This window comes from Eutrigla gurnardus (genome assembly GCF_963514095.1).
Source record: "Eutrigla gurnardus genome assembly, chromosome: 10".
NCBI lineage: Eukaryota > Metazoa > Chordata > Actinopteri > Perciformes > Triglidae > Eutrigla > Eutrigla gurnardus.
Window position 1 is genome coordinate 7,372,964 of NC_139924.1, and position 11,196 is coordinate 7,384,159.

Sequence of the window (11,196 nt, forward strand, 5' to 3'; positions counted from 1 at the left end):
GTTGTCCCTCCATCGTTCAGTGAGTACTTACTGTCTAGACATGGACGAAACTCATCGCATCCACGTGTCAGAGGAGCTGAATGCCCTCCGATCCTTAACAAGTTCCCTTCAATTTGAATTAAAAGCAGTGAAGGAGGCAAATGTGGTCTTGAGTGAGACTAATGAACATATTAGGGGTGAACTTACCTCAATTCTATGCATGACGGATTCAAACCAAATGTATATTAACAACCTAAAGACAAATGTGCATGACCTTAACCATCTTGTAGAGAAGGCTGAAAAAAGTGAATATGAGCAAGAGAAGCAATTCAAACACCAACTTCAACAGCTGGATGAGACAAAGCAGACAGAGATAGATGATCTCATGTCAACAGTGCTGGACTATCAGCAAAGAGAGAATCTTCTAAAGGAGCAGGGTAAGATCATGACTGACGAGATGGCCCGGCTTCAATCTCAGATGGACAAAACTCAGGCAGAGAATGGTAATCTGCGGGAAAATGAGAAAACCTTTACGGAAGAGAACCAAAGCCTGACTGCGGTGGTGGCCCACCTTGAATCTCTGACAAAGGAGAAACAAGAAGAGATTGAAGATCTGTTGATTAAAGAGGATTATCTTCATTGCTACCTTAGACAAAAGAGTGAAAATGAAATCTCTCTGAGAGAGAAGGATGAGAGCAACAGTGAGGAGCTGGCTCGACTCAAGTCTCTGACGGCCAAACAGAAGGAAGAGAATGACAAGCTGAAGTCAGATGTTCATGACCTTGAGCATCTTGTAGAGGTGGCTCAGCAAGACAAAGATGAAAAGGTGAAGCAACTCGAATACCAATTTGATCACCTGAATCAGGCAACGCAGGCAAAGATAAGTAACCTCACAACAACAGTAATGGATTACGAGGAAACTGAGAACTCTTTGAACCTGAAACACAAGATCATGACTGAAGAACTAGCCCTGCTTCAATCTCAGATAGAAACCAAACAGGCAGAGAATTCTAATTTGCAGGTAGAAGTTCATAATCTGCAGGAAAATGAGAAAACCTTTACGGAAGAGAACCAAAGCCTGACTGTGGTGGTGGCCCACCTTGAATCTCTGACGAAGGAGAAACAAGAATGGATTGAAGATCTGTTGATTAAAGAGGATTATCTTCATTGTCAAATCAGAGAAAAAAGGGAAAACGAAATCTCTCTGAGAGAGCAGAATGAGAGGAACAGTGAGGAGCTGGCTCGACTCAAGTCTCTGACGGCCAAACAGAAGGTAGAGAATGACAAGCTGAAGTCAGATGTTCATGACCTTGAGCATCTTGTAGAGGGGGCTCAGCAAGACAAAGATGAAAAGGTGAAGCAACTCGAATACCAACTTGATCACCTGAATCAGGCAACGGAGGCAAAGATAAGTAACCTCACGTCAACAGTAATGGATTACAAGGAAACTGAGAACTCTTTGAACCTGAAACACAAGATCATTACTGAAGAACTAGCCCTGCTTCAATCTCAGATAGAAACCAAACAGGCAGAGAATTCTAATCTGCAGGTAGAAGTTCATAATCTGCAGGAAAATGACAAAATCACAAGGGTCAAGTTGGCCCACCTTGAATCTCTGACAAAGGAGAAACAAGAAGAGATTGAGGATCTGTTGATAAAAGAGGATAATCTTCATTGTCAAATCAGACTACAAAAGGAAAACGAAATCTCTCTGAGAGAGCAGAATGAGAGGAACAGTGAGGAGCTGGCTCGACTCAAGTCTCTGACGGCCAAACAGAAGGAAGAGAATGACAAGCTGAAGACAGATGTTCATGACCTTGAGCATCTTGTAGAGGTGTCTCAGCAAGACAAAGATGAAAAGGTGAAGCAACTCGAATACCAACTTGATCACCTCAATCAGGCAACGCAGGCAAAGATAAGTAACCTCACGTCAACAGTAATGGATTACGAGGAAACTGAGAACTCTTTGAACGCAAAACACAAGATCATTACTGAAGAACTAGCCCTGCTTCAATCTCAGATAGAAACCAAACAGGCAGAGAATTCTAATCTGCAGGCAGAAGTTCATAATCTGCAGGAAAATGACAAAATCACAAGGGTCAAGTTGGCCCACCTTGAATCTCTGACAAAGGAGAAACAAGAAGAGATTGAAGATCTGTTGATAAAAGAGGATTATCTTCATTGTCAAATCAGAGAAAAAAGGGAAAACGAAATCTCTCTGAGAGAGAAGGATGAGAGCAACAGTGAGGAGCTGGCTCGACTCAAGTCTCTGACGGCCAAACAGAAGGAAGAGAATGACAAGCTGAAGACAGATGTTCATGACCTTGAGCATCTTGTAGAGGTGTCTCAGCAAGACAAAGATGAAAAGGTGAAGCAACTCGAATACCAACTTGATCACCTGAATCAGGCAACGCAGGCAAAGATAAGTAACCTCACAACAACAGTAATGGATTACAAGGAAACTGAGAACTCTTTGAACCTGAAACACAAGATCATGACTGAAGAACTAGCCCTGCTTCAATCTCAGATAGAAACCAAACAGGCAGAGAATTCTAATCTGCAGGTAGAAGTTCATAATCTGCAGGAAAATGACAAAATCACAAGGGTCAAGTTGGCCCACCTTGAATCTCTGACAAAGGAGAAACAAGAAGAGATTGAGGATCTGTTGATAAAAGAGGACAATCTTCATTGTCAAATCAGACTACAAAAGGAAAACGAAATCTCTCTGAGAGAGCAGAATGAGAGGAACAGTGAGGAGCTGGCTCGAATCAAGTCTCTGACGGCCAAACAGAAGGTAGAGAATGACAAGCTGAAGTCAGATGTGCATGACCTTGAGCATCTTGTAGAGGTGGCTCAGCAAGACAAAGATGAAAAGGTGAAGCAACTCGAATACCAACTTGATCACCTGAATCAGGCAACGCAGGCAAAGATAAGTAACCTCACAACAACAGTAATGGATTACAAGGAAACTGAGAACTCTTTGAACCTGAAACACAAGATCATGACTGAAGAACTAGCCCTGCTTCAATCTCAGATAGAAACCAAACAGGCAGAGAATTCTAATCTTCAAGCAGAAGTTCATAATCTGCAGGAAAATGAGAAAACCTTTACAGAAGAGAACCAAAGCCTGACTGCGGTGGTGGCCCTCCTTGAATCTCTGATAAAGGAGAAACATGAATGGATTGAAGATCTGTTGATTAAAATGGATTATCTTCATTGTCAAATCAGACTACAAAAGGAAAATGAAATCTCTCTGAGAAAGAAGGATGAAAGCAACAGTGAGGAGCTGGCTCGACTCAAGTCTCTGACGGCCAAACAGAAGGTAGAGAATGACAAGCTGAAGACAGATGTTCATGACCTTGAGCATCTTGTAGAGGTGTCTCAGCAAGACAAAGATGAAAAGGTGAAGCAACTCGAATACCAACTTGATCACCTCAATCAGGCAACGGAGGCAAAGATAAGTAACCTCACATCAACAGTAATGGATTACGAGGAAACTGAGAACTCTTTGAACACCAAACACAAGATCATTACTGAAGAACTAGCCCTGCTTCAATCTCAGATAGAAACCAAACAGGCAGAGAATTCTAATCTGCAGGCAGAAGTTTGTGATCTGCAGGAAAATGAGAAAACCTTTACAGAAGAGAACCAAAGCCTGACTGCGGTGGTGGCCCACCTTGAATCTCTGACAAAGGAGAAACAAGAAGAGATTGAAGATCTGTTGATAAAAGAGGATTATCTTCATTGTCAAATCAGACTACAAAAGGAAAACGAAATCTCTCTGAGAGAGAAGGATGAAAGCAACAGTGAGGAGCTGGCTCGACTCAAGTCTCTGACGGCAAAACAGAAGGAAGAGAATCAAAAGCTGAAGTCTGGTTTACGAGAGCTTCGATACGGAATTGAGATAGATGAGGAGCTTCTCTGTAAAAATGATGAAATAATTACTCAACAAGCCAGGGAAATTGCTGATAAGAAGGAAGAGATACAGGAACTGTACAACCTAAGAAGGGAATCGCAACAATTCATCTGTGATCTTAAAGACCAGCTGACAAGGCAGGAGGAGGAGAAAATTGCTGGCGTTCTTAATTTCCAAGAGGAATGTAGGATTTTGGCGGGAAATCCGGACTCACCTGAGGAGGAGACAGACGAGAGCCTCCTGGAGATGACACCCGAGGAGGAGACAGACGAGAGCCTCCTGGAGATGACACCCGAGGAGGAGACAGACGAGAGCCTCCTGGAGATGACACCTGAGGAGGAGACAGACGAGAGCCTCCTGGAGACGACACCCGAGGAGGAGACAGACGAGAGCCTCCTGGAGACGACACCCGAGGAGGAGACAGACGAGAGCCTCCTGGAGACGACACCCGAGGAGGAGACAGACGAGAGCCTCCTGGAGACGACACCTGAGGAGCAGACAGACGAGAGCCTCCTGAATGCTGCAGCTGCTGAGGTTCCAACCAGAAGTTTCTGGCGTCCCTTTGCTAAAGTAGTACTGAAGGGAGCAATGCTCACTGGCGCCATGGGCCTGGGTGCGTATATTTACACGACAGGGATGGACTGCAGCACAGATATAAGAAGCATGTTGGACCATGCCAGCGATCTGCTAGAGTCCTACAGTAATACCAACCCACGAAGTCACCCATACTAAACAGAGCATGGGGGACTGTGGCCGTCCGTCTGTGTGTCTGTCTGTGTGTCTGTCAGTGCAGCCGTCTGTCTGTGTGTGTCCATACATCCATCCATCTGTCTGTCTGTCTGTCTGTCTGTCTGTCTGTGCGTCTGTCTGTCTGACTGCCTGTCTGTCTGTCCATCTGTGTGTGTCCGTCCATCCATCCATCCATCCATCTGTCTGTCTGTCTGTCTGTCTGTCTGTCTGTCTGTCTGTGCGTCTGTCTGTCTGACTGCCTGTCTGTCTGTCTGTCTGTCTGTCCGTCTGTCTGTCTGTCCATCTGTGTGTGTCCGTCCATCCATCCATCTGTCTGTCTGTCTGTCCGTCTGTCTTTCTGTGCATCTGTCTGTCTGACTGCCTGTCTGTCTGTCTGTATGTCTGTCTGTCCGTCTGTCTGTCCGTCCATCTGTCTGTCCATCTGTGTGTGTCCGTCCATCTAGCTGTCTGTCTGTCTGTCTGTCTGTCTGTCCATCTGTGTGTGTCCGTCCATCTAGCTGTCTATCTGTCTGTCTGTCTGTCTGTCCATCTTTGTGTGTCCGTCCATCTAGCTGTCTATCTGTCTGTCTGTCTGTCTGTCCATCTTTGTGTGTCCGTCCATCTAGCTGTCTGTCTGTCTGTGCGTCTGTCTGTCTGTATGTCTGTCTGTCCGTCTGTCTGTCCGTCCGTCTGTCTGTCCATCTGTGTGTGTCCGTCCATCTAGCTGTCTGTCTGTCTGTCCATCTGTGTGTGTCCGTCCATCCTTCCATCTGTCTGTCTGTCTGTCCGTCTGTCTGTCTGTATGTCTGTCTGTCCGTCTGTCTGTCCGTCCGTCTGTCTGTCCATCTGTGTGTGTCCGTCCATCTAGCTGTCTGTCTGTCTGTCCATCTGTGTGTGTCCGTCCATCTAGCTGTCTATCTGTCTGTCTGTCTGTCTGTCCATCTTTGTGTGTCCGTCCATCTAGCTGTCTGTCTGTCTGTCCATCTGTGTGTGTCCGTCCATCTGTCTGTCTGTCTGTCCATCTGTGTCCATCCATCCATCCATCCATTTTCTTCCGCTTATCCGGGACCGGGTCGCGGAGGCAGCTGCCTGAGCAGGGACGCCCAGACTTCCCTCTCCCCGGACACTTCCCCCAGCTCCTCCGGGAGGACCCCAAGGCGTTCCCAGGCCAGTCGGGTGACATAGTCACTCCAGCGTGTCCTGGGTCTTCCTCGGGGTCTCCTCCCGGTGGGGCATGCCTGAGGGAGGCGTCCCGAGCCATCTCAACTGGCTCCTCTCGATGTGGAGGAGCAGCGCCTCTACTCCGAGCTCCTCCCGTGTGATGGAGCTCCTCACCCTATCTCTAAGGGAGCGCCCCGCCACCCTGCGGAGGAAGCTCATTTCGGCCGCTTGTATCCGGGATCTCATTCTTTCGGTCACGACCCAAAGTTCATGACCATAGGTGAGGGTAGGAACGTAGATTGACTGGTAAATCGAGAGCTTCGCCTTTCGGCTCAGCTCTCTCTTCACCACGACGGACCGATACAACGACTGCATTACTGCAGCCGCTACACCGATCCGCCTGTCAATCTCACGTTCCATCCTTCCCTCACTCGTGAACAAGACCCCAAGATACTTAAACTCCTCCACTTGAGGCAGGAACTCCCCCCCGACCTGGAGGGAGCAAGCCACCTTTTTCCGGTCGAGAACCATGGCCTCAGATTTGGAGGTACTAATCCTCATCCCGGCTGCTTCACACTCGGCTGCAAACCGCCCCAGGACATGCTGGAGGTCCTGGCTCGAAGGAGCCAACAAGACCACATCGTCCGCAAAGAGCAGGGATGAAATCCAGTGGCTCCCGAACCAGATCCCCTCCGGCCCATGGCTGCGCCTAGAAATCCTGTCCATAAAAATAATGAACAGAACCGGTGACAAAGGGCAGCCCTGCTGGAGTCCAACACGCACCTGGAACAGGTCTGACTTACTGCCGGCAATGTGAACCAAGCTCCTGCTCCGGTCATACAGGGACCGAACAGCCCTTAGCAGAGGGCCCCCGACCCCGTACTCCCGAAGTACCTCCCACAGAATGCCACAAGGGACACGGTCGAATGCCTTCTCCAAGTCCACAAAACACATGTGGACTGGTTGGGCAAACTCCCATGAACCCTCGAGCAACCTGCAGAGGGTATAGAGCTGGTCCAGTGTTCCACGGCCAGGACGAAAACCGCATTGTTCCTCCTGAATCTGAGGTTTGACTATCGGCCGAATTCTCCTCTCCAGTACCCTGGAATAGACTTTCCCAGGGAGGCTGAGGAGTCTGATCCCCCGATAGTTGGAACACACCCTCCGGTCCCCCTTTTTGAATAGAGGGACCACCACCCCGGTCTGCCAGTCCAGAGGCACTGTCCCCGACTGCCACGCGATGTTGCAGAGACGTGTCAACCAAGACAGCCCCACAACATCCAGAGACTTGAGGTACTCAGGGCGGATCTCATCCACCCCCGGTGCCTTGCCACCGGGGAGCTTCTTAACTACCTCGGTGACTTCTGCCCTGGTAATGGGTGGATGAACCTCCGAGTCTCCAGCCTCTGCTTCCTCAATGGAAGACGTGTCAGTGGGATTGAGGAGATCCTCGAAGTATTCCTTCCACCGCCCGACGATATCCCCAGTCGAAGTCAGCAGCTCCCCACCTCCACCGTAAACAGTGTTGGTGGAGGGCTGCTTCCCCTTCCTGAGGCGGCGGATGGTTTGCCAGAATCTCCTCGAGGCCGACCGATAGTCCTCCTCCATGGCCTCCCCGTACTCTTCCGAGACCCGAACCTTTGCTTCAGCGACCGCCCTCGCTGCAGCACGCTTGGCCTGGTCATCTGTGTGTGTCCGTCCATCTAGCTGTCTATCTGTCTGTCTGTCTGTCTGTCTGTCCATCTGTGTGTGTCCGTCCATCCAGGTGTCTGTCTGTCTGTCTGTCTGTCTATCTATCTATCTATCTATCTATCTATCTATCTATCTATCTATCTATCTATCTATCTATCTATCTATCTGTCTGTCTGTCTGTCTGTCTGTCTGTCTGTCTGTCTGTCTGTCTGTCTGTCTATCTATATACACTATATTGCCAAAAGTATTGGCTCACCTGCCTTGACTCACATATGACCTCATGCTAAATCCAAGAGATGAGACATTGATCACAACCAAAATGTAATGCAGGTTTTCTTTTTCTCACATTTGTCCACAAAAAGCAAAAGACACTGGTGATGGTACTTTCAGTTTACTGAGATGGGGTTCGACTCCCTGCGGTGTCCTGCTTATTACAGTTTTTCTCCATTGGTTTGGCTCTTGAAACAGAAATTACATTCTCAAAACAACATGGACAAATCTCCAAACCACTTGGCAATTGTCCACAACAGAATTGCATTTCTCATTCATTAATCAAATTGCAATTGTCTTAGTACATGTCTCAATATCTCATTACATCTTTGCCAATGATTAAGTACAGGTAGCCTACATTTAGCACAATTTCCAAGTGAATAGATCTTGTTGATCTAAACTGATTGTCGATTCTCAGTCTAATGGTTGTTCTCTTCAAAACAAGTCAGCATCATTTCATTGTGTAAGTCATCACTTGCACAATAGTCTGATCAATTGTCAAAATGAGTCAAGAACAGAATACCATGAATACCATATATGAATCTCTTGGAACGTTTGATAAATTGAGTACAGTAATTGACAGTCAGGTGAAACTAGAACTTGACTAACGAAGGAGGAGTTTCACTCATCTCAGATGACCAATCAAACCGTATGTTTAGTTACCTGACAGGTGCTGTCTATGATTGTGAATGCTGCCAAACATATACAGTATATATATAAAGGTTGACCAGGACCAGTACCATTTCTGAACATGGAGGCACCTGGCCAAGCAAATGAACAAGGGCAACTGCCTGCTCCATGAAGAAGAAGAGGAAGAGGAGTAAGGGTGCGTGGTGGTGGAATAGGGGGAAGAGGCCGAGTAGCACGAAGACACCATGTTGTCCCGGATGAAATTCGGGCCACAATTATAGACCATGTTGTCAACCACCGTCTCACAATGGTGGAGGCAGGTCGCAGAGTGCAGCCTAATGTGCCTCGCTCTACAGTCTCCTCCATCATCCAAACCTTTCGCAGGGAAAACAGGTATGTACTCATATCAGTCAATAATTGAATTATATGTTGTATACTGTAGGACTGGACACTGTGCATAAAGCAAGAAACGTGCATTTACCTATTCATTTAGTGTGTGTGTGTGTGTGTGTGTGTGTGTGTGTGTGTGTGTGTGTGTGTGTGTGTGTGTGTGTGTGTGTGTGTGTGTGTGTGTGTGTGTGTGTGTGTGTTATAGCCCTGTAGTAATGTACCTCAATGGGATACAGTAGTATTCCAGTCACTGTTCAGTGATGCATTAGAATAGTGGTAAAAAGTAAAGCAACAATACAATTTCATTGGTAACTCATTCTGTAAGAAATACATAAGACATACATTACAAATGGAGTGTTGTCCTTTGAATTCTATGTTGAACGACAACCTGGCACGGGTGGCTACTCTTTGTAGCAACCCATTGTCAATGAAGGACTGGGCTAAGACTTAGTGGTGGACATGAGGGATATTTCAATTGTCCTCTGCCATAGTGACAAAACATCTAAACATTTTGACTTGCAGTGCTTACACAATGCCAAATGGATGATGCATTTTGGGGGCACTGACTATTTATATGAGAAAGGAATTTAGATTTGACACATGAGTGAACAGTTTTGGGAGAGATATGAGCTTTTGCAAGTGAACTATGGTGTTGTGCTGAACTGTAAGACTGTTTTGCCAAATGATCTTAGAGTTTTGAGAATGTAATTTCTGTTTCAAGAAATGAGCCAAACTAATGGAGAAAAACTGTATTATGGCTCATCCTACAGCTCCCAAACCTACATCAGATTACTGTATAGTGGAACATATGCATGCAACAACTGTGTGCAATTGTCCACATAACAACAATATGTTGCGTTTACACTTCCCCACAGGTTTATAGTGGTAATCAGTTCAGGCATCGGATCAGGATCCTCCTTGTCCAGTGGCGGCTCCTAAAAAAAATCTCATAGTGGGAATTTTTCAGATAATGATTAAGGCGACGCATTCAGGTACACCAGGGCTCCAGACTAACATTTCTTTCTTACCCATCACTGCACAATGTACACTAGACTCAACTGGCCAACATTGAATATGAGAAGACACATGCACTGGTTACAGCTGATATACAAATGCATTTACTTTAATTACCCATCCTATCTACAGCAGTATCTTACACTATATACAACAAGTTATCATATTAGACATTCATCGCAACCTTTTTTTTCTGTTCCCAATGTCATTAAATCATTTGGTAGACGAGCTTTTATGTTTAAAGCACCAGCAGATTGGAACAACCTTCCTGCTAATATCAGATCCAGTTCCTCTCTTGGTATTTTCAAGCATGCTCTGTCTTCTCATCTCATGGTGACCAGTTCCTGTTTTCACTGAAGATGCATTTCTGATTTGTTGAACACTAATCATTATATACTGTCATTCTAGTCTCAGTGTTGACCATTGTGGCCTTATTACGGTTGTTTTGTTCTGTACAAATGCAGTTACAATAACTGTGGTTTGTCCTTGTTTGTACTATTGTTTTTGTCTTTTTTTTGTTTTTGTTTGTTTGCTTGTTTTGTCTGTTTGTTTTTCTATATTGTTGAGAACATGTTTGTCTGTTGAATCTATGTTTGTCTATATGTTTGGACCCCCTCGAAAACGAGATGGTACATCTCAAGGGGTTTTATCCAAATAAACGAATTTTCAATATTTTCATTTTGGTGCACCAGCACATCATTTAGGTGCACGCAAACACTGTCACAGCTCCCTATGGCACCTCAATAATACACATATTATACCTTTTCTTTACAGTTCCCATATACACTGGGTTAATATACAGGAATAAAGATTCGATGCAATTTCCTGCATTGTGGTGCATTCTAGCATTCAAATGTCTCCTCCCTATCTAATGTCTCTTGTTCCTAGAAATGAACATTTCTACGACTACCGAGTTCAGAGGGAAGATGAGCTCTGTTTCCCCAAACAAGCGCTCATCCTCAGCGTTGAGCAGCGTTGAGAAGCAGGAGGGCGGCTGGTGAGTGGATCTCAGCGTACATGTGATCTCCTGGGCGTCTGTCACACAGGTCGTCTCCTTCACACGGAGAGCAGCTCCTCATGAACCTGAATGTTTCGGTGAGTTTGTTAAACAAACCGGTTTTCTAAGTCAGACAAACCTCTAAACCTCAACCTCGCCAGCGGCGGGGGGGGCTAACTTTTGTTCAGTAACATGATTTCGCGTGCTTTCTTCTTACCACCGCTGATGCTTCGTAGACGTACGGGGAGAGACCGGGAGAGACAGTAGAGAAGCGCAGGTCCGAGCAAGGTGGGCGAAACCAAATCTCAGAGCGGGAGGGGGCACAGACAAACGTCACTGAAGTCAAATATACCACCCATAGCCAGGAATTATTGAGCAAAGTGTTTTTACAGTCAAATATGGTCAAAGATGCAATCTC